The sequence below is a fragment of the Schistocerca piceifrons genome, chromosome 2 (genome assembly GCF_021461385.2).
Source record: "Schistocerca piceifrons isolate TAMUIC-IGC-003096 chromosome 2, iqSchPice1.1, whole genome shotgun sequence".
NCBI lineage: Eukaryota > Metazoa > Arthropoda > Insecta > Orthoptera > Acrididae > Schistocerca > Schistocerca piceifrons.
The window spans coordinates 967,334,692-967,359,413 of NC_060139.1; the positions used below are offsets into that span (position 1 = coordinate 967,334,692).

A 24,722-nucleotide genomic window follows, 5' to 3' on the forward strand; every position below is an offset into this window, starting at 1 on the left:
TGGAGGGTAAAAATCGTAGAGGGAGACCAAGAGATGAATACACTAAGCAGATTCAGAAGGATGTAGGTTGCAGTAGGCACTGGGAGATGAAAAAGCTTGCACAGGATAGAGTAGCATGGAGAGCTGCATCAAACCAGTCTCAGGACTGAAGACCACAACAGCAACTGGATGCAGACGATGTTACAGTATCCACTGTTACTTTCTATTATCTTTGTTTCTGTTGTGGACGAAACAATGTGCACATTTATATCTGTGAGAAGTTCATCTTATATCTTAATGTTTAAATAAAGGTAACAGTAACAGAAACAAATACATTGTGGAGGTGTAAATTGGATACAATTTGACGCTTTAAGTGATATAAAATGTTTGGCACGAACGCCACTCGGACATGGGCAAGTCTGCATACCTGTTCCCCACGGCCTTACCTGGTCTTACTGAGCTAATGGAAATAGCTCCGACAAAGTGCAGAGTTCATGCTACCTGTTCTTGGCCACGCTGTACGCAGTTACAACGTTGCCATAGCCTCGTTTTTTAAATCGCATTTCTATTAAACATAGTGGTGGGACTAGGTTTTGCTAGATACACTTTTGTCTTGAACTTGTATGAGGAATCGTATGCGGACCGCCAAGTGCGGCATTTTTTCTTCGTCCTGTATATTGGTAGCCCTTCCATCACATCCATTTGCAGCAGTGTCCAATCATGTGGTAGTAATCTGGGCGATTTCAAGCTGCGTATGAACAGTAGAAACCGATGCCATGCTCGAGAAGAATATTGGCAGTGGGGCGAAATTGTGGGCGGTACAATGTGTTTTAGAACAGTAAACAAATAATTTCGAACTAAGCTTGCCGATTCCATTTTCATTTCTCGGTGTGTTATGGACTACGTGTTATAAGCCCCCTTCAAGAAGTAAACTGTTTAACACCAAACTAAAGTATTTCCGTTATGACAAGAGCAAAACCTGGTACGTATAAAATTTACTCATTTTCTGCGAGGTTATGGTCAGTAACAAACTCGAAAATAGCAAATATTTCCGAAAAATGCGGATAATATACATTTCTCTTGAAAGAGAAAACTAAATGTAACACGATATAATACTCGTGATATACACTACTGTAACAGTAATTTACAAACCGTGATTTGCAATGACGTCTGTAACTCCTAACTTCCAAAAACTGCTAAAAAATACACATGTATTCAAATAGATAAACACTGAAATTTGGGATGGACGATTTTTTGTACTAGGATACAACTGCGCAAAAGCTGACTGTAACTTGTCCTACAGCACAAGATACGTTTCTCGCGGCACGTACCGCTCGAAAATGTGCAATACGTTATGACACAGGCACGAACTTTGATACATTCAACAAGACAAGCACGTGTAAACTTTAGGTGAAGTTTAAAGGACCATAAAACTTTTCTTGCGGGACCGTATATGGCTATTAAGTGTTTTGAAAAGAGCATATTCGCACCATTAACTGTACAGTTGTATATATTTTTTCTACAGGTTTCAATTATAACGGCCATCTTCACAGGAGAAAAACAATATACATCAAAGGATCAAAAGTACATTTTCGTCAAATACGACGCAACCAAATTAGAGCATACATAACAGAGTCTGTCTGAACATAATCCATATGAACTTGCTGTACTTCAGCCGTAACGTATAGTTTACGGAGAACTTCACACTTAATAACATGTTTAGTAATAAATGCGAAGTTCTAGGGAAGAAGTATACATTACTGTAACTGTGCTACTGCACACCACGTTTATATGGATGATGTTCAGACTGATTCTTAAGAGAGTTATGTATGTTCTACGTTTGGTTGTGTCGTACTTGACGAAAATTTATTTTTGATCCAATGATATATGTTGCTTTTGTCCTGAAAAGACTGTTGTTATAACTAAATATACAATTGTAAAGCTGATGGCGCCAAATATTCTTTTTTTTATTATATAGTTTCCCGAAGTGAAATTATTCGACACGTGTTTTCACCCGAATACAAAGGAATACCAGGACTCGACTTATAAACCTAAATACGAGGGTGAGTTAAATGAAAACCTTAAATATTTTTTAAATATTATTTATTGTGCAGAAGTGGTACAAAGCTGTATCACTTTTCAACATAATCTCCCCCACGCTCAATGCAAGTCCTCCGGCGCTTACGAAGTGCATAATTTCCAATAGAAAAAAATTCTTTTGGTAGTCCGCGCAACCACTCATGTACCGCGTGGCGTACCTCTTCATCAGAACGGAACTTCATTCCTCGCACTGCGCCCTTGAGTGGTCCAGACATATGGAATACCTTGGGGCAAGGTCTGCTGAGTGTGGTGGATGAGGAAGACACTCAAAATGCAGGTCTGTGATTGTTGCAACTGTTGTACGGGCAGTGTGGGGCCTTGCACTGTCATGTTGCAAAAGGACACCTGCTGACAGCAATCCACGTCGCTTTGATTTGACTGCAGGCCGCAGATGGATTTTTTTAGATCTGTGTTTGATGCACTGGTGGCAGTGGTCCCTCTAGGCATGTAATGCTCCAAAATGACTCCTTTTTCGTCCCAAAAGAGAGTCAGCATAACCTTCCCTGCTGATGGTTCTGTTAGAAACTTCTTTGGTTATGGTGATGAGGAATGGCGCCATTCCTTGCTCGCTCTCTTCGTTTCCAGTTGGTGGAAGTGAACCCAAGTTTCGTCCCCAGTAACGATTCTCGCAAGGAAGCCATCACCTTCTCGTTCTAAGCGCCGAAGAAGTCCTTCACAAGCATCAACACGTCGTTCTCTCAATTGAGGAGTCAGCTGCCGTGGCACCCATCTTCCAGGCACTTTGTGAAACTGGAGCACATCATGCACAGTGTGGTGTGCTGACCCATGACTGATTTGCAAACATGCTGCACTGTCATTCAGTGTCACTCGGCGGTTTTCCTTCACTATTTCTTCAACTGCTGCAATGTTCTGTGGAGTCACAACTCGTTGTGCCTGGCCTGGACGAGGAGCATCTTCCACTGAAGTCACACCATTTGCGAACTTCCTACTCCATTCGTAGACTTGCTGCTGTGACAAACATGCATCACCGTACTGAACCTTCATTCGTCGATGAATTTCAATAGGTTTCACACCTTCACTACGCAAAAGCCGAATAACGGAACGCTGTTCTTCCCTGGTGCAAGTCGCAAGTGAGGCGGCCTTCTTTATACTGACACTGCGACAGTATGTGTGCATGTGTACTATGCTGCCACCTATAGGCCATTCTGCACGCTGTTTGTAGCGCGCTTACTATCTTACAGGATAACGGCGCGAAATTTCGATTTGTTATTACAAATTTAAGGTTTACATTTAACTCACCCTCGTGAAATGCACAGATTTTTCTCTTTGATTTCCTAACACCTCCTACACCGTCGTGCCAAAGGTAAACACAATAGCGTCAGTGTATCCCATTAGAAAATAACGAAAATTGTGGAGCACGACAAAGTACGTTTTCTTAATGACCTGCTAACAATGCAGTAGATCAACATATATGTATCCTAAAGCCACTGTACAGTGTCTTGTGGAGGAAATTTGTAGCGAAAGTGGCGATTTTATATCCTATTCCGTCCTCTTATTGCGCAAGGGAAAAATGGTTAGGTAAACTACAGTGTCCAGTCATATTAATGCGACCACCTGTCAGAAGCCTGAATAAACACCTTCTGCTGTGCAGACCGCTGCGAAACGTGCAGGAAGAGTGTCAGTGAGGTTCTGGAAGGTACCGACAGGGACGTAGAGTAATGGCGGCTCCAATGCGGGGGCCAGTTGGCCTAGGTTTCTCGGTTTAGGTTCTATGGCGCATACAGCAGTCGAGGTGATCAAACGGATTCTTGATTGGGCTTAAATACGGGAAACTGGATGGTCAGGGGAGTATGGTAAACTCATCCTGGTGCTCTTCGAGCCATCCATGTACAATGTGTGCTGTATGACACGTTGCATTGTGCTGCTGGTAGATGCCATTGTGCCGAGGAAAAACAAACTCCGCGTAGGGATGGACATAGTCCCCAAAGATAGATGCACACTTGTGTTGATTCATTATAGTTTCGAGAATGACGAGATTACCCAAGGAATCCCACGAAAATATTCCCCAGATCATAACGCTCTCTCCACGGTCCTGGAACCTTCCAACGATTGTTACAGGGTGTTTGCTTTCATACGTTTCACGCTGATGGAGCGTAAAACGTGACTCATCTGAAAAGGCCACCTGCTGCCACTCAGTGGACGTACAGTTGCGGTACTCGCGTGCAAGTTTCAGCATTCGTCGCCAATGAACGGCACTCGGCATGAGCCAGGCGCCTGTTACGGAGCCCGAAACGTACGAGGCGTGTTTTTTAAGTAAGCACCGTTTTGCCACATCGCGGCCGCAGCGCTGCGGTCGTAGCCCTGCGCATGCGCATTGGGTACCTACATCTGTTGTCTACGCGCTGACGCCATTACAGTCTGATTCTTCCTTGTTTACATTGTGTACTGAGTGTTTAAGATGCCTCCAATAATCGTGAGTCCCGCCGACTGTGAAGTACGGGCTGTTATAAGATTTCTTAGTGCTAAAGGCCTAAAAACGATAGATATTCATCGTGAGATCTGTGCAGTTTACAGAGAAAACATTATGAGTGATGGAATGGTAAGAAAGTGGGTGAAAGCATTTAAAGACGGCTGCACAAATATGCATGATGGACAACGGAGTGGGGGGCGTCCTTCAGTCGTTAATGAAAGTTTGGTGCAGGAAGTGGACAATAAGCTGAGAGAAAACAGACGCTTTACGATTTCCTCCTTGCGGGATGACTTTCATAATGTTCCTCGTAGTGTTTTCTATGTCATCGTGACTGAGCACTTGAATTACTGAAAACTGTGCGCACGTTGGGTACCGAAAATGTTGATGGATGTGCACAAAACCAAACGTTTAGACAGCGCATTGACTTTCCTTGAGCGGTACCACGACGACGGTGATGATTTATTAAGCCAAATTGTTACAGGCGATGAAACATGGGTGGCCTATGTCACACCAGAATCAAAGAAACAGTCCATGGAATGGCAGCATTCAGATTCACCCAGAAAAGTGAAGTTTAAGCAAACAATTTCTGCCTGGAAAATCATGTGCACAGTTTTTTGGGACGGGAAAGGAGTATTGCTTGTGTGAATTTCTGCTTTGTAATGAGATAATCAATGCAGCAGCTTACTGTAAGACATTGCACAATCTGCGCCGTTCAATTCAGAACAAAAGACGCGGCTAGTTGAGCAAGGGCATCGTTTTGCTGCAAGACAATGCCTGTCTGTATGTGGCGAATCAGACCAAAGATCTCATGACATCTTTTCGATGGGAAACTATAGATCATCCTCCATACAGCCCCGATCTTCCGCCCAGTGACTACCATGTGTTCCTGCACTTGAAGAAACACCTGGGCGGTCAGCGTCTTCGAGACGATGACGAAGTCAAAACAGTGGTGATGCAGTGGTTAACAAATCAGGCGGCAGACTTCTGTGAGGAGGGTATTCAAAAACTGGTACAACATTATGACAAGTGCCTCAGTATTGACGGAAATTATGTAGAAAAGTAGATTAAGGTACAGGCTTTCATGTAAAAATAAAATTATTGAGATATCTTAGCACATCTTTTTTTAATTTCGAAATGGTACTTACTTAAAAAACACTCCTCGTAACAACATTTGCTGAGCGGTCATTAAGGAGGCAATGTTGGTAGCCCCTTGGTTCATCTGGGTGGTCAGGTGCTCACCCATATACATCTTCACAGCTGTCCTTCACCCTTCTCATCTATGGCCTGTGGTGCACAACAGTTGCCTCGGAGTCAGTTTTGGATAATGTCATTTTGCCATGATGGTATAGTTTAATCGCGACAGCCCATAAACTGTTTACAGACTTAGCCGTTTCGGAAATGCTTCCATCCTTGGCCCAAAGGCAATGATCATACCCTTTTGGAAGTCACATAAATCACTCTGTTTCCGCGTTATGACAACGACTGCACTGTGTTCTGCCTTTGACAGACAGGATTTGTATACCCTCCTCTGCTAGTGCTGCCACCTGCTATATGTGAGTGGTTGCTGCATGTTGACGTCGAACGTAGATGGCGGTCATATTAATGTGACTGGATCATGTATGTGTCTCTGTCCGCACCATAATCTCCTACTCCCACGACTACCCGCTGGGAATGTACGTATTCGCCTACCTCGAATATTGGTTTTCTAAATTTACCCAACATCATTTCACGAGATCGACACCGTCTTTCTTCCACAGATTTTCATGTAAGTTACCTGACCACCTCCGTTAGAGCTTGCGCAAATTGACGTGACCTCTGTGCAGAAACGCGATCTTGTCCAGAACGCGGGGCAATTCCATCCCCCTGTTACAAAGAGACGGCCACCTCGGTTGACTATCGCTGGCAGACCTGCACACTTCTAGCATTATAAAAGCTGTCTCCTTACTACATAGCGTGGAACCAGTCTTTATCCATCACAGGTGTAGGGAAAGTTCTTCATAATTAGGCACGAGTGCTACCATTTCAAAAATACTATTATCAGAGCATAAAAAGGCGAACATGCTCCTCCTTATATAAAAGACTCTGATTAGTAAGTGGGCTACTAGCTGCGTTATTTTGTCTTCCTCAGAACCTTTAAAAATTTTAGCATGCAAACACTCTTTGTAACATGCAACACACCTCTCATTCCCACAAACTCCCCTAACTGTAACTCAGTCACACCCACTAGTACATCGTTGTAAGTCGCTCGTACCTATCCACTCGCAACTGCCCGCTCTCACACATTCATCCTGCCCAACTCGTTGTAATTATTTCTTTGTGTCTCTTTGTCACTGTCTCCCATCTCGCAGCCACAGTCTCCATCGTTCTGTCCTACTACTACTGTCTCCTCTCACTGTTACTATTTCTCTCTTGTATTTCTCTCTTGCTTCCTCATACTGCTACTATCTCATTCATTTCTTCCCACTGCTGCTGTCCCTTTTCACTGTCACTATCTCTCTCGTCCTCATTGTCTTTGTCATTGACTCTGTCATTTCATTATCACTGGCTATCACTCACTCTCCTTCACTCCTTCTATATCTCAACCACTTGTACTACCTTTCAGTATTTATTACTTTTCACCGCGCGGGATTAGCTGAGCAGTCTAAGGCGCTGCAGTCATGGACGGTGCGGCTGATCCTGGCGGAGGTTCGAGTCCTCCCTAGGGCATGGGTGTGTGTGTTTGTCCTTAGGATAATTTAGTTAAGTAGTATGTAAGCTTAGGGACTGATGACCTTAGCAGTTAAGTCCCATAAGATTTCACACACACACATTTATTACTTTTCCGTCTCCTTCCCACTGCCACTGTCTCCATCTCTCTCAACACAAAAAAAACCACACGAAAATTTTTGCAAGCCAAAATTTTGTGGGAAAATTTTTAAAAGTGCTGAGGAAGGTAGAATGAGGCAGCTATCCCACTTTTTAGTCAGAGTCTTTTAAACAAGCAGGAACACATTCGCACTTATTGTGCTCTGAGAGGAGCATTTTCCCTCTGGTTCCCTTCTTTTTCCTGGTAGAACAGATCATGTCACTCATATGAAAAGAACTTTACGGGTCAGTAAAATGTTGATAGTTTACTGTTGTTAAATCGAAATAACGCAAAACTAATTTTACAGCTTAGACCAGATTTTACGAGCAAAAAATTTTTGCACGTGCTCCAGTACTAGAACGTGCGGTTTGCAGAACCCTTTTGATGGAAACGGAGACATAGTACAGCATATTTCTCCGTGCTATGTCACTTTATAAACTACGTTTTCGCTCACACCGGATTTTATATGTAGAAGTTGGGTAACTTTGTACCTCGGTATCTCGAAAACGGATAGATTTATCACGAAAATTTTCAAGGTTGCTCGAGATCTGGATCTTAGGAATATACAGGGTGATTCAAAAAGAATACCACAACTTTATAAAATGTGTATTTAATGAAAGAAACATAATATAACCTTCTGTTATACATCATTACAAAGAGTATTTAAAAAGGTTTTTTTTCACTCAAAAACATGTTCAGAGATGTTCAATATGGCCCCCTCCAGACACTCGAGCAATATCAACCCGATACACCAACTCGTTCCACACTCTCTGTAGCATATCAGGCGTAACAGTTTAGATAGCTGCTGTTATTTCTCGTTTCAAATCATCAATGGTGGCTGGGAGAGGTGGCCGAAACACCATATCCTTAACATACCCCCATAAGAAAAAATCGCAGGGGGTAAGATCAGGGCTTCTTGGAGGCCAGTGATGAAGTGCTCTGTCACGGGCTGCCTGGCGGCCGATCCATCGCCTCGGGTAGTTGAGGTTCAGGTAGTTACGGACAGATAAGTGCCAATGTGGTGGCGCTCCATCCTGCTGAAATATGAACTGTTGTGCTTCTTGTTCGAGCTGAGGGAACAGCCAATTCTCAAACATCTCCAGATACTGTAGTCCAGTTACAGTAGCACCTTCGAAGAAAAAGGGACCAAAAACTTTATTGGCTGAAATGGCACAGAAAACGTTCATCTTAGGCGAGTCACGTTCATACTGAGTTGTTTCCCGCGGATTCTCAGTGCCCCATATACAGACATTGTGACGGTTGACTTTCCCGTTAGTGTGGAAAGTTGCTTCATCACTAAACACAATCTTTGAAACGAAAGATTGATCTGTTTCCATTTGAGCAAGAATAAAATCACAGAAATCGTGTCTTTTAATCTTATCAGCTGCAGACAGTGCTTGAACCAACCAATTTCAGACGATAAGGTTTCATAACTAACCTTTTTCGTAGGACTCTCCATACAGTTGATTGTGGAATTTGCAGCTCTCTGCTAGCTCTGCGAGTCGATTTTCCTGGGCTGCGAACAAATGCTTGCTGGATGCGTGCTACATTTTCATCACTCGTTCTCGGCCGTCCAGAACTTTTCCCTTTGCACAAACACCCATTCTCTGTAAACTGTTTATACCAACGTTTAATACACCACCTATCGGGATGTTTAACACTATACTTCGTTCGAAATGCACGCTGAACAACTGTCGTCGATTCACTTCTGCCATACTCAATAACACAAAAAGCTTTCTGTTGAGCGGTCGCCATCTTAGCATCAACCGACGCTGACGTCTAGTCAACAGCGCCTCAAGCGAACAAATGTACAACTAAATGAAACTTTATAGCTCCCTTAATTCGCCGACAGATAGTGCTTAGCTCTGCCTTTTGTCGTTGCAGAGTTTTAAATTCCTAAAGTTGTGGTATTCTTTTTGAATCACCCTGTATTATAAAAATTACAACGGTTTGCCGTGCATAACCGTCTTAGAATCTACGGCTCGGTTTTGGTACACAAAAACCATGTTTTTGGGGTGTTTCTCGATAACGGATAGCGATGTTTGAAAACGGGAAGATTGCACTTATGGATAAATGCCTAGAGAATACAACGCTAAAAGTTTCTGCGATTAGTTGTTTAGATATCCGCCGCTGACGGCGAAAAAATGGTGAAAAACAGTTTTTTCGGGTTTTCTCTGGAACCATCTATGAAATAAATGGTGCTTCTGCAAGCCCCTTAAAGTGTGCCATAGACCAAATTTAATGCAAAAAGAACCAACCTGTTTGCTCCATTTGAGTAAGCTGGAGGAAGTGTGTAATATACCAATTTTGACCCTGTATTGTAGGACAGTTACTGTAAGACGATCCTTCTGTTAGGCAGATAAATGGTCTCTAGCCTAAGAGCTATCCAAAACCCTTGACCCTGCCTTTCTATCACCATCTGGACTTAATGTATGAGCCTCGAAAAAACCCTGTTTTCATGCGTGGCGTTTCGGAACGTGTTGGTAGTGTATGGCGTCGTATGGTAACCGATATTAAATTTTGGCCGGCAGAGGCAAATGAAGAGAAAAAATCTCATTAGAAACTGTCCACGAGGGAGTTGTAGAACCACTAGCTATCCTAGTCACTCAATAAAGAGAATAAAGCATAGCTACATGAACTTCCAAGACTTCAATACATCGAAAAGAAATGGAAGAAGGAGAAGAAAATTTTGTTTTTATGTAAGACTGCCAAACAGGTTGTCAGGACACTGACTCACAGTTTACAAGTGACACATTTCTTTATTTTACATTGTCAGTATCGTAGCAAGTGACGTTGTCTGCCACTCTACACTCACAACTGATAAAATATTCCTAGCCATTATGCAGTGGTCGAATGGATTTCACATTAAAACCTAACGTTTCCTCCCGATCTGCGGAAGACATTTTCAAGGGGGATCGTTGCTTCTTTGCGTGTCCTGCGCACAACCTGGCTCGTTACTAAACGCAGCAAAATTCCGCTTACGCATGCTCCGGCGCCGTGGCGTGACGTCACATGCTTTGAATACGCGAGTGCAATTGGCCATTGTCGGTTGTCGTCGTCCTCTGTTGCAGTCACTCCATGGTGGAAGACAGTGTACATAGAATGAAATTTTCACTCTACAGCGGAGTGTGCGCTGATGTGAAACGTCCTGGCAGATTAAAACTGTGTGCCGGACCGAGACTCGAACTCGGCACCTTTGCCTTTCGCGGGCAAGTGCTCTACCAACTGAGCTACCCAAGCACGACTCACGCCCCGTCCTCACAGCTTTAAATCCGCCAGTACCTCGTCTCCTACCTTACAGACTTCACAGAAGCTCTCCTGCGAACCAAGCTGTGAGGACGGGGTGTGAGTCGTGCTTGGGTAGCTCAGTTGGTAGAGCACTTGCCCGCGAAAGGCAAAGGTCCCGAGTTCGAGTCTCGGTCCGACACACAGTTTTAATATGCCAGGAAGTTTCATGACAGTGTACATCTTCTTCAGTACCGGGACCAAATGACATTCAATTTCACGCCCTGCTCCTCCCTGTAGAAATTCCTGGGGTGTTTAACGATCTCTATCGCCTCACTGTACAGCCTCGCAAAAGATGATTTGTCAGTCCTTCCCCTTCTACAGATGCCCAGGCGCTCTTCTAGTCGTTTTTCTCTGTTCTTTTTGTAGTACCCATGTACACTTCTTCGCAACAACACGAAATCCTATAACTTCCTGCTTTTTCCAGCGGTCTGCGAGCATCCTTGGCCAATTTCAGATGATCCTCTATCTTCTGGGTGGGTTTGTAGTTTACCGCGATGTTCCGTTTTTCCAAGATATTTCATATGCTGTTAGGAAATGAAAGGCAGGAAAACTTTCGAGTTCACAGGCGTTTGTGCATCGCTGCGAATTTGCGCTGCGGTCTTAACGCTCTTTTTACATCAGCAGACGAACGACTATTATCGAACAATGCATTGGTGAGGTGTTTTAATTCCGCGTCAGGCAGATCTGGTTCGCAGGTGTACCTTGCTCTATCCGCCAACGTTTTTGTGATGCCTCGTTTTTGCTGTGGGTGGTGTTCCGAATCCCGGTGTTCAAATGTGTGTGAAATCTTATGGGACTTAACTGCTAAGGTCATCAGTCCCTAAGCTTACACACTACTTAACCTAAATTATCCTAAGGACAAACGCACACACCCATGCCCGAGGGAGAACTCGAACCTCCGCTGGGACCAGCCGCACAGTCCATGACTGCGGCGCCGCAGACCGCTCGGCTAATCCCGTGCAATCCCGGTGTAGGTGACGGCCTGTGTGCGTGGGTTTTCGGTAAACTGTGTGGCCTAAGCTACCGTCTTCTTTCTAGAAAAGTAGCACATCGAGAAAATCTTATCTTCCGCGAGCCTTCTCCTCCATGGTAAACCGAACCTTCAGATCAATCCTGTTGAGATGCTTGTGAAACTCTACGCTATTACACGTTATTTGTTTTATGACATTTACTTCCGGCAGCACATAGTCTACGTTATTTTGCTATTGACTTTGAACGCCTGTGTTTGTCGAATTGTTTCTGCTACTGACGTAAACTGTTAATTCGATCATTTGCAGACACTATCTGTGAAGTTACGCAAGATACTTGTTTATGCATAGGCTTCAGCTGTCGCAGTGCACCAGCCCCACCTCGCGGCGCTTATTCACAGTGTAGCGCACACCACTGCTGTTGTCCTCTCCACAACTACGCCGTCTGTGTAGGTACAGACCAAGTAATGTGCACAGTGCGCATTTTCGTATGGCCTATACCGACCTGTTGCGAACTTAGCAGCACGTCTCCAAATTCTTTTAATGTCTGCTGTTATGTAATCGCATTCTCTACGGTTCTAAATGCTGGAGCCACACTCTAGGATTAGTCGTATAAACGTCTTGTATGTGATTTTACCCTTACAACAGATCAGTTGTACATATTTTCCCCATTTCATATAGCTTTTTTTTTATTCTCCCTCTCATGCTAATACTGGGTGGTTATATAAACACCAAAAAAAGATTTTCATCACCTCGGTTCCGAGAGGTCCGGAACCTATACAGGAAATTGGAATAGAGATCAACATAAACATCATTTCCGCCCATTTTATTGCTCATGAAAACCAAACGTTTTATGTTGTACCAGCATACAGCGAGACTTTCAGAGTGGTGGTCCAGATTGCTGTACACACCGGTACCTCTAATGCCCAGTAGCACGTCCTCGTGCATTGATGCATGCCTGCATTTGTCGTGGCATACTATCCACAAGTTCATCAAGGCACTGTTGGTCCAGATTGTCCCACTCCTCAACGGCGATTCGGTGTAGATCCCTCAGAGTGGTCAGTGGGTCACGTCGCCCATAAACAACCCTTCTCAATCTATCCCAGGCATGTGCGATAGGGTTCATGTCTGGAGAACATTCTGACCATTCTAGTCGAGCGATGTCGTTATCCTGAAGGAAGTCATTTACAATATGTGCATCATGGGGGCGCGAATTGTCGTCCATGAAGACGAATGCCTCGCCAATATGATTCCGATATGGTTGCGCTATTGGTTGGAGGATGGCATTCACGTATCGAACAGCCGTTACAGCCCCTTACGTGACCACCAGCGGCGTACGTTGGCCTCACATAATGCCATCCCAAAACATCAGGGATCCTCGATCTTGCTGCACTCGCTGGACAGTGTATCTAAGGCTTTCAGCCTGACCAGGTTACCTTCAAACACGTCTCCGACGATTGTCTGGTTCAGGGCATATGCGACACTCATCGATGAAGAGAACGTGATGCCAATTCTGAGCGATCCATTCGGCGTGTTGTCGGGCGTATCTGTACCACGCTGCATGGTGTCGTGGTTGCAAAGATGGACTTCCCATGGGTGTCGGGAGTGAAGTTGCGCATCATGTAGCCTATTGCGTGCAGTTTGAGTCGTAATACGACGTTCTGTGGCTGCACGAAAAGCATTATTCAACATGGTGGCATTGCTGTCAGGATTCCTCCGAGCCATAATCCGTAGCTGTCATCCACTGCAGTAGTAGCCCTTGGGGGGCCTGAGCGAGGCATGTCATCGACAGTACCTGTCTCTCTCTGTATCTCATCCATGTCCGAAAAAACATCGCTTTGGTTCACTCCGAGACGCCTGGACACTTCCCTCGTTGAGAGCCCTTCCTGGCACAAAGTAACAATGCGGACGCGACCGAACCGCGGTATTGACCGTCTAGGCATGGTTGAACTACAGACAACACGAGCCGTGTTCATCCTTCCTCATGGAATGACTGGAGCTGATCGGCTGGCGGACCCCCTCCGTCTAATAGGCGCTGATCATGCATGGTTGTTTACATCTTTAGGGGGGTTTAGTGACATCTCTGAACAGTCAAAGGGACTGTGTCTGTGATACAATATCCACAGTCAACGTCTATCTTCAGGAGTTCTGGGAACGGGGGTGACGCAAAACGTTTTTTGATGTGTCTAATTATAGTGCAGCTACTCACAAAGCTCTGCAGTGTGGGCTGTAATTATCGTATGGCAAGTCAAATCTGGGAGAAATTCTGTCGCATGAATGCGAAACCGATTTACGCTGGAAAACAAGTTAGTTCTAATTTTCTCCACCAGGTTCAAATGTGGCACTGTGAATGCAAGAAAGACGTATAACAATGTTTCGAGAGCTAATGGATTAGGAACGAGACGTGAGCAGAAAAGGTCAGACTAGTGAGAAAAGCATAATGTTGGTTTTATTATTAAACGCCACTTACAGTATTTGTACATTTGTGCACCGGAGACGTCGACGAGATGCTGCATCCGTAAAACGACATATCAACTACTGCTCGCAGCAGTTCTGATGGAATCAGAGCAACGTGTTCCCGTGCCTTCAGATCAGGTAGTGACCGACCATGTCCCTGGTAAACGCGTTTTTTTTAGATATCCCCAGAGCCAAAAAAAGCGTTGATTCAGGTAAGGCCACGCATCTGGTACACCTCTGGAGAAAACACGTTCGCCGAAAGTTGCATTAAGCACATCTTTCACTGGGCGAGCGGCATGAGGTCTTTGCCCCATCTTGCATGAAAACAGTTGCGCTCTTCCCAAGCAGGACTCGCATGCTGTAGAAGGAGGTCTTGGTAACGTGCAGACGTCATGGTACACCGGACAGGACCTCTGGGTGTTATCGCTTCAAAGAAGAACAGATCGAGAATAAAGTTGCTTGTGAATCTACACCACATCGTCACATACACATACAGCGGTACCCGGTTTACCAGTACCCCAAATTCGGCAGTACTATGTGTTCTCCACTGCACCGTGTAGTATAAAATGTGCTCCTCGCTCCGTACATACTTCCCAGCCACTTGTCATTAGCTTCGATCTGTGCCAGAAGCCGAAGAGCAAAGTCAAAACGTTGCTGCAGATCGAGATTTCAGTTGCTGCATCGTCTGTACCTTGTACGGATACCAGCGTAAAATAGAGTGCACAAGTTTCCACACTGTGACCATGCGATGGAAATCCTCGTGACAGTGCACAAGCACTAACATTACCCGGACATAAGCTGACTGGTCAGTTACAGCAATGGCAATCATGCCAATAACTTCCTCCAGTACAGGACGCCTTCCTTTTCCAGGTGTCACACCAACATCACCAATGTTTCCGAATTCTTCTTTAAACCATTTAATGACATCGGGTTTCCCCTCAGACCTTTCAGTGTCCGCTGCTCTTTTAATGCAGCACTGTAATTTCTGCAGTTGACATAAACAAGTTCCACTAACATCGCACGGTCTCTCTTCTTAATAACCATACTGTTCACTCACTTATGGCTTGTAAAATGACAGCGTGGATGTCATTTCGTCATACAAACGGTGTACAACGCCAGATTTGCACCTGTTGGCTAAAACTGGAACTCATTTTTTTCAGCGTTCCGCATTAACACATTAGCATATGCACCAGGTTTCACTGCCATACGATAATTACACACCACACTGGACCTCCTTGAGTAGCTATACCACAGTTATAACCACCTGGTATAAATAGCTGAATAACGTGGTACTGAACAAAACACCTTTTGAATGGTGCACTTAGATACACTCCAACATTCATACCGTAAACATATGCACATACCAACCTGTGCACCGGTTAATGAAACAGATTGCATCACAACACAACTCGATAGGTTATATGACAACGGATCTTGCTGTTCAAGGTATAGTGTCCACAATTTGCAATATCTCTTGGAAGATGCATTTTGTACGAATTGATGAGATTTAAATTAGCACATCCTCTTCAGCATACCATTCACAAACATGAAAGGTGTCTGAGAGCTGTACCTGATGCCCACTTTCCCCTCTAAATATCAATTCATTGTGTTTTTGACATATGACTGTAATGGATCCACGATAGGTTGTTGCGTTATCTGCTGCACTACCAAGCCCTGATGCACGAAGAATGAAATGCAAACTATAAGGAACACCATACCTGGCCATTCTTTCATGTAGTTGCGATGTCCTAATCACTGCTCATTGCACAGGGACTAAAGCTAAACAGCGCAGACGATGACCAGTACGAAGATCAGACTATCTTAAAATGCGATGCATGGCTTTTTGAGATCAGCAAATCATTGCTGGCTCCGTGTCTTATAGGACCTCTCTAGTTGAGGAGGCACTGTTTGTTGCGATATAGCGAACAGTGTATCAGTCTATCTATTCTAGGTGGTATTTTGTGGAGCACGTTCTTGGTATTTGTGGTGTGTAGCAGCTGCAGCTTTTTGTGATGGCGTACTTGGATCCAGGCTCCAGTTCTGGTGGGGAAGGAGGGGAGAGGTAGGACACAGACTGTTACTGTCTCTCCTTGCCTCCCTCCAAATGTAACTCATTGTCATGCCGACTTTTCAAGTACCATATACCCACGATAGTAGTAATAATAATAGTAAAATATAAATTGATAATGTAGGTATAATAACAATAATAACTTGCCTATTGTTTTAATTCGATAATAATAAAGATTTATTTATGACAGTCCTTAGTACATCGTTTTAACATAGCTTCCAAGAAATAGTGATTTAGAGAAATGGAACAGTTGAAAAGCATTTGTCCGAACATTTGAGAGGTAGATGGAAGGAATATACTGATGAGCCAAAACATTATGACTGCCTGCGTAATAGCTTTTTTGTCCGCCTTTGGAACGAAATACATCATTGAACCTGCGTATCAGGGATCCGACAGTTTAAAAAATGGCTCTAAGCACTATGGGACTTAACATCTGAGGTCACCAGTTCCCAACCTAAGGACATCACACACATCCGTGCCCGAGACAGGATTCGAACTTGCGACCGTAGCAGCCAATCTACCACAGCGACCGATTCCGACAGTTTTCTGGTTGGTTTGCGACGATATGTGATATTAGATGTCTACGCACAGGTCATGTAATTCGCGTAATTAACGGGCCGCTGGTTTGCGCTCGCGGTGATGGCGCCCGATAGCGATCCAGATGGATTCCATAGGATTCACATCACTCAAATCTTCTCGCCGAGACATCAACGTGAGTTCACTATAATGCTCTTCAAACCACTGTGGCACAGTTATGGTTTCGAGACACGGACAGTTATACCACTGAAAGACGACATCGCCGTCGGAGAAGAATCAAGTATTAAGAGATGCAGGTGGTTCACAGCTCAGAGTGACTTCGATTACTACAACAGGTCCCATGCAAGCGTAGAAGAATGTCTCCCATAGCATAATACTGCTTCCACCAGCCTGGGTCCGTGGCGCGCTGCACGTTTCGAGCCGACGCTCACTTTGATGACGGAGGGTGTGGGGCCACCGTCGACATAGTGTCCACAGTTCATTGAATACTACTGTTTTCAGTATTCAACGAACTATGGATGAAGCCCTACCAACAGGCATTACATGCAGTGAGCGAAAATAATAGTGTATTGAGAATGGCTAGCTTCTAGCTGAAATCTAGATTTGCACACTAAAATTTAAAAAGCACGACTGATCGCTGCAATCTATAATTTATGAGTTCAAAAATGGTTCAAATGGCTCTGGGCATTATGGGACTTAACATCTATGGTCATCAGTCCCATAGAACTTAGAACTACTTAAACCTAACTAACCTAAGGACATCACACACATCCATGCCCGAGGCAGGATTCGAACCTGCGACCGTAGCAGTCGCGCGGCTCCGGACTGAGCGCCTAGAACCGCTAGACCACCGCGGCCGGCAATTTACGAGTTATGATTTTTAAAATCGGATAATTCTTTTTGATACTCCCTGTATTGCCGGCCTGTGTGGCCGAGCGGTTCTAGGCGCTTCTGTCCGTTATAAGTTCTAGGGGACTGATGACCACAGATGTTAAGTCCCATAGTGCTTAGCCATTTGAGCCACACCCTGTACTTTATGCAGCGATATGTTGTGTAACTGCATGTGATGCTCCGCCCATTCCTCTTGTTGTGCATCAAATGAGTGGAAGGGTGGAGGAGGCGGCACCTGACCGCTGGCATTCTTTCAAATGGTTCAAATGGCTCTGAGCACTATGGGACTTAACAGCTGAGGTCATCAGTCCCCTGGAACTTACAACTACTTAAACCTAACTAACACATCCATGCCGGAGGCAGGATTCGAACCTGCGACAGTAGCGGTCACGCGGTTCCAGACTGTAGCGCCTAGAACCGCTCGGCCACTCCGGCCGGCCTGGCATTCTTTGCTGCAGTCGTTGTCGTGTGCTGAGGTTGCTCCGCTCCCATCAATTTGTCAGTAGCAGTTAATAATAATCCAGATTGTTGACTCCGAACCTGAACTGCAATGAGGGATTGCTCTGTAGAAGTTGCCATTCCATACACAAATTAAAGACGCTTGAAATAGCTAAGACGTCCACATAAAACTATGAAAATGTTACCCACATCTTGCCGATCGCTGCCACGGTAAACGCTGACTCGTCACCGGTTGATGGAAGAACCAGACTCGTCGCCAGTTGATGTCTGTAGTTGAGATGGCCAATAAATACAATAAGACATCTACAAAAAGGTAACACATCAATAAGTTTACTTACGCTCGATACACTTAATAATCAAATTACAAATAACTTCGAGTGGTGTAGGTTCTTCTAAGGTGCTGAGTTATAGCCAATTAGAGTCACCTTCTTTATTGCAACAAACAGTCTTGAAGTGCGCGCAGTGGTTATCACACTGGAGTCCCATCTGGGAGGACGACGTTTCAAACCCACGTCCGGCCACCTTGATTTAGGTTTTTCGTGATCTCCCTAGATCGCTTCAGGCACATGCCGGGATGTTCCTTTGAAAGGGCACGGCCGACTTCCTTCCCCATCCTTCCTCAATCCGATGGGACCGATGACCTCGCTGTTTGGTCCCCTCCCCCAGATCAACCAATGCTGACTTATACAGAGTGTCTCTCCGAAGAGTTGCTAGGCACATTTTCTCTGGTGTTTTGGCAGATATTTGCAGTATGGTTATAACGTTTCCACTGCTACTGTTATACCATAACCCTACAGGCTTGAGTCAGTATGTATTACCAAGTGTGGTATCATTAACTTTTACGTATACTGCTCTTTACAACACAACATACACGCATTCCTGTTCCAGAAAACAAAACTACGTATGACACCCGTGCTGCCTCTTAATACGTAATGAAACTATTTTACTAAGCAAATATTCTATAAAGAAGCAGTGCAATGTTACCCTGTGAAAGGAATTTTGTTGTTTTGACCGTGATGTGCCTAAAGGAGGTTGCCTATCGGGCGTGAAAGTCAGAATTGCGTAATTATACAACAAGTAACAGATAATATTTTTACCTATTTAAACTGTTCGAATAATAAAGGAAAACGGTCGCCAACCTAATTAGGCATAGGAGTGTGCAACATTCCTGTTCAAAGAATATAGGTATAAGTAAATTCAGTGGAAAGACACACTCTGTAATATCTCACACGAGAGTGTAATGAACCGAGTCACAAGCATATGATAACGTTAAAGAAAGTGCTGACAGTCATAGCTGAACAAGCCTGTTTTCATAAACACAGCAGACAATGTCACACACTTTCATATTCTAGGCTTAGTCTAACTGAATAGCTTCAGTAATATTACTATTAAATTTCACTGCTAAATTATAAATCTGGGCATGGATTTAGTCTCACTTTAGCAAGTGTTTTTCTATTTGGCATGCAAATTAAATATAGTTCCCTGGCAAAAACAAATTCTCACTGTCTTCTAAAGAAAAGAAGTTACTATTTTCATAGGCAATGGTCTTTTTGTCAATAATTTTCTCAGTGAGCACAAAAGGCAAAATATGGATCCTCTTAAACTGGCAAAATATCCTTTACTGCACTCACAAGAAACATAATTTAGCAAGCCTGAGTAATTAGTTTTTAACAATGAGAGTATTTGAACTTTACTGCAGTGAGACACAAACTAATTTTATACAACACAGACTCACATTTGTACTTTCCAACAGACTATACAATGATTTATTACTATGAAGAACACTTTAAGCCAAGTTCCTAAAGTAAATACTTTTGAAACTAACTTCAAATAGAATGAATGCCTGTCTTTATTACTTCAGACTGTTATTTTAAGATCAACGATTCACTTTATGCTTTTGAAAGCCCATAAAACTTTGAAGTAAGCAGTTTCAGTTACTGAGATACTTTCAGTAAACAGCATTAACTATCTTACACAATTTTGCCACACTTACATTGAATTTAAGTACTTTATTTTTACTGTGTTCGAATATCATTATCAAATTAATAATTGGGCTTTAATACTTTCAGCCGGCCGAAGTGGCCGTGCGGTTAAAGGCGCTGCAGTCTGGAACCGCAAGACCGTTACGGTCGCAGGTTCGAATCCTGCCTCGGGCATGGATGTTTGTGATGTCCTTAGGTTAGTTAGGTTTAACTAGTTCTAAGTTCTAGGGGACTAATGACCACAGCAGTTGAGTCCCATAGTGCTCAGAGCCATTTTTTTTAATACTTTCACTTTCACAACAAGGACACTCGGTAAGCATAGTTAACAAGGAAAGGACCCTGAGTGGTTATGTGATAAGGGATAATTCAAGTTAAGTTATCAAAGTTTTTGTTTTAAATTGCCTTATTACTGGAACCAAAAAAACATCCAAATAAGCTGATCCTTCACTTTACATTTCTACAACTCCTTCGTTTCGTTGAAGTGACTGCGCAGTGTGGTGGCGAGTACATCTCGGCAGGTGGATTTGCAGTCGGTATTGTTAATCTCTGTCATTTCTTGGTGGCGATGATCCTCAGATTATTAAATACAATTTCCAGAACAGAGCCAGCTAATTAATGCACCCATTCGAGGGTTTGGCGCAGTGGAAACCAGCACAAAAGGCCTCTCTCGGCACCAGCACAACACATTGTTTGAAAATACGCTGTTGGCGCTTCGGTAGCTCGTCACCTACTAACTCTACCTCTATCCCTGCCAACCACATTTTGCGCGCTGCAACTTTTCGTTCTAGAGGGGAACTACACCACCTTTTCCTCTTAAAATAAACTAAAAGCCCTAAGTGTTGGTCAGTAATTACACAGCAGCAACCAAATATTTTACATAAAACGGGACATTTGCAAATATTGACATTTCTACAAAAAATTATTCACGCAAATTCCAATTATACAGGGTGTTACAAAAAGGTACGGCCAAACTTTCAGGAAACATTCCTCACACACAAAGAAAGAACATATGTTATGTGGACATGTGTCCGGAAACGCTTACTTTCCATGTTAGAGCTCATTTTATTACTTCTCTCAAATCACCTTAATCATGGAATGGAAACACACAGCAACAGAACGTACCAGCGTGACTTCAAACACTTTGTTACAGGAAATGTTCAAAATGTCCGTTAGCGAGGATACATGCATCCATCCTCCGTCGCATGGATTCCCTGATGCGCTGATGCAGCCCTGGAGAATGGCGTATTGTATCACAGCCGTCCACAATACGAGCACGAAGAGTCTCTACATTTGGTACCGGGGTTGCGTAGACAAGAGCTTTCAAATGCCCCCATAAATGAAAGTCAAGAGGGTTGAGGTCAGGAGAGCGTGGAGGCCATGGAATTGGTCCGCCTCTACCAATCCGTCGGTCACCGAATCTGTTGTTGAGAAGCGTACGAACACTTCGACTGAAATGTGCAGGAGCTCCATCGTGCATGAACCACATGTTGTGTCGTACTTGTAAAGGCACATGTTCTAGCAGCACAGGTAGAGCATCCCGTATGAAATCATGGCGGTGAATCGAGGAAGTACAGTACATACTGACGAAACTAAAATAAGCTCTAACATGGAAATTAAGCGTTTCCGGACGCATGTCCACATAACATATTTTCTTTATTTGTCTGTGAGGAATGTTTCCTGAAAGTTTGGCCGTACGTTTTTGTAACACCCTGTATACAGTAAGTTTTGTCTCCCTCCAAATGAGGCAAAGTTTTTAGCTAATAAAGACAATACACTGCATAGGTTTAAACCAGGGCATCAAAGTTTTTGCAAAGGAGAAAAAAAACACGCTTATGATATCGATACAATCAAACAATATTTACAGCAGCTTAACGACAGAATGTTGAATAAGCCGGCCGAAGTGGCCGTGCGGTTAAAGGCGCTGCAGTCTGGAACCGCAAGACCGCTACGGTCGCAGGTTCGAATCCTGCCTCGGGCATGGATGTTTGTGATGTCCTTAGGTTAGTTAGGTTTAACTAGTTCTAAGTTCTAGGGGACTAATGACCTCAGCAGTTGAGTCCCATAGTACTCAGAGCCATTTGAACCATTTTTGAATGTTGAATAAACAAAAGCCAAAATAAATCAGTAGAGCGTTAGAGCTCTGGTGTTACATGGATTTTGCATGCGACGGCCAGTGTCAACGGGAAGTGCCGGTTTGTTTCCCGTTACAGGCAAAATGACTCTTAAAGCGCAATTTTACATGCGCATTTGATGAAGCGGTAGCAGATTAATCTAGTACGATATTCGTTTTACCGGTATGTATTAACAGGGCCAGTAAAACCGAAGATAACCAGTACTCCAGCTGGAACACGTGTACCATCCTTGGTCGCACTGCCTGCTACTGTCGTGCAGCAGCGCTACTCAGGCGCTGCTACAATACTCGTTGTTCTTCCAGTTTTACTGTCTCTGCTAAAACACATCGATGAAACGAATATCGCACCAAACCAATCTATCGAACAGGCACGTGAAATATCGCTTTAAAAATAATTTTGTTCCAAACGGGAAAGAAATCGTCGCTTTCCATTGACACCAGGCATTGCATGAAGGACGCGACGAACCGAGCTTGTTTGGGCTGACTCCAGCTACACACTACAAAAACTCAATAGCAAATTATTTTCAGCCATAATGTCTATGTTTGTGAATCGTGACTGTGTGGGATAATTATTTATTTCAAGTTTCTGCTACCAGTCACTTTTTATTTTATGGTTAATCTAACATAATGCAACGCGTTTCGAACATGTTCTGTTCATCTTCAGGCGTTTATACATACATAGAGAAATGTTACTTAAAAATAAACAGACTTAAACTAGATTTTTTACTGTAGCTGGTAGTGTGGCATTTGGGGGGAAGGAGGGGGGCAGTGTATGGCTAGAAATCGAAATCAGTGATGTCTTCTGCTGGTTTTCTTTTTTGTGGTTGACTATGTACATCACAGCAATGTCATCTTCTTGCTGCTTCACTTGCATCACTGGTGTAATGGCTGAGCTGTTGATTGACATTACACTATTGCACATTATATAACATCGAAGCAATTTCTGCAGTGAATTACGTTGTCAATCAGTGACAAATATAATGTGCAATAGTGTAATGTCAATCAAAAGCTCACCCATTACACCAGTGATGCAAGTGAAGCAGCAAGAAGATGACATTGCTGTGATATACATAGTCAACCACAAAGAAGAAAACCAGCAGAAGATGTTCGAAACGCGTTGCATTATGTTAGATTAAGCATAAAATAAAAAGTGACTGGTAGCAGAAACTTGAAATAAATAATCAATTGCAAATATCTGCGGAAAAACCAGAGGAAAATAAATCTACGTGACGAATCTTAGGAGAGACACCCGGTGTAAATCACTAACACATGTAGTGTTTGGTAGCGTCATGCTACACTGACATAATGTTCTCACTGCAGTCTTCTACACTAATGTTGGTAAATCTACCGATGTCGTGGATCTCTGGGCTAAACTACGCGTGCGGCTACTTCAAAAAGACATGCCGGCCAATCAGAGTTACGTGCAGCGAGGTCACGTGATTTTAGCGTCCTCCAGTGGCATGTATACCTGGCGCCACCTGGCGAAGAACAGTCAGCGATGGAAGAGCGATGCTTTCCCGGTGGCGCACTGGTGGGTGAATTTGTGAAGATGCCGTCGGCACCGCCTTAAGAAGGCCTCCACCGCCAAGTTCTTTGTAAATGTGACTTGTTTCTGTAATCACTGAAACAGCGTCACACACCCTGTCAACCGATGAAGTTTCATTTCGTTTTCTCCTTACCTTCTGGGAGCTTCAGTTTTTCGGTCAGGCAATGTATATAAAAAAAAATAAAGATAGCGGAGACGGTGGTAATATGAAACACTCTTTTAGTTTAAAACAAAAAAAATGGCTCTGAGCACTATGGGACTTAACATCTGTGGTCATCATTCCCCTAGAACTTAGAACTACTTAAACCTAACTAACCTAAGGACATCACACACATCCATGCCCGAGGCAGGATTCGAACCTGCGACCGTAGCAGTCGCGCGGTTCCGGACTGAGCGCCTAGAACCGCTAGACCACCGCGGCCGGCTTAGTTTAAAACAAAATAATGAATTTACGTTAAGGCTATTCCATAAGAAATATCACCTGCATTAATTTATGTGCCCATAATCAAGGTTCAATAATAGTCGTGACGAAAAGCGAACATATTCAATAATTATAACATGTTCTTTAACATGCCATAATTTGCAAGTATTTTGAATTGGAATGATAATGTAGAATGCATTTTAAAACAAATTGTAAGAAAATGCCGGTTTATGTCGTTATTAATGAAATTATTAAACTATATATTGGCATAACCTGATAGAAAACAACAAAATACATCGTACAATTATGATACATAATTCCAATTTACAATTAAATTTCTTCATGGACAAAAGTCGCAAATGAAAATTTCAGTCTCACATCCACAGGATATCTACATCTGCATCTACATGGATACTCTGCAAATCACATTTGAGTTCCTGGATGAGGGTTCATCGAACCACTTTCACAATTCTCTATTATTCCAATCTTGCATAGCACGCGGAAAGAACGAACACCGATATCTTTCCGTACGAGCTCTGATTTCGCTTATTTTATCGTGACGATCGTTTCTCCCCATGTAGGCCGGTGTCAACAAAATATTTTCGCATTTGGAGGAGAA

General features: G+C 43.5%; 1 protein-coding gene across 3 annotated transcripts in view; it reads left to right on the plus strand.

Annotated features, from left to right (window-relative positions):
• LOC124774883 (phosphatidylinositol 3,4,5-trisphosphate 3-phosphatase and dual-specificity protein phosphatase PTEN) overlaps positions 1-24,722 on the plus strand; it is a 232,102-nt gene that overhangs the window by 198,214 nt on the left and 9,166 nt on the right. The gene's annotated exons all lie outside the window — the stretch shown is intronic.